Source organism: Arachis duranensis, chromosome 3 (assembly GCF_000817695.3).
Source record: "Arachis duranensis cultivar V14167 chromosome 3, aradu.V14167.gnm2.J7QH, whole genome shotgun sequence".
In the NCBI taxonomy this organism is placed as follows: domain Eukaryota; kingdom Viridiplantae; phylum Streptophyta; class Magnoliopsida; order Fabales; family Fabaceae; genus Arachis; species Arachis duranensis.
In genome coordinates this window covers 2,942,392-2,942,661 of record NC_029774.3, presented here as the reverse complement: position 1 = coordinate 2,942,661, position 270 = coordinate 2,942,392, and positions in this window count along the sequence as shown.

The window sequence follows — 270 nt, the reverse complement described above, 5'->3', positions numbered from 1 at the left end:
AGCTTGCGTCTTCTTTGTTGTACAGGTCGGGACCCTGGGTAAACCGAGAGCTTGTGGGACATGAGCTTGGGATCAATCCCGGGCATGTCGGAAGCCTTCCAAGCGAAGGGGTCGGAATTAGCTCTTAGGAGTTCAGCCAACCCTTGTTTTAGGGTTTCCCCTAGGTTGGCTCCTATGTAAGTGTTTTTTCCTTCCCCCCACCGACTTGTATCTCCTCGGTTTTTCCTCCCAGTTGAGGTCGCAGCTCTTCTCTGGCCCTTGTGCCACCGA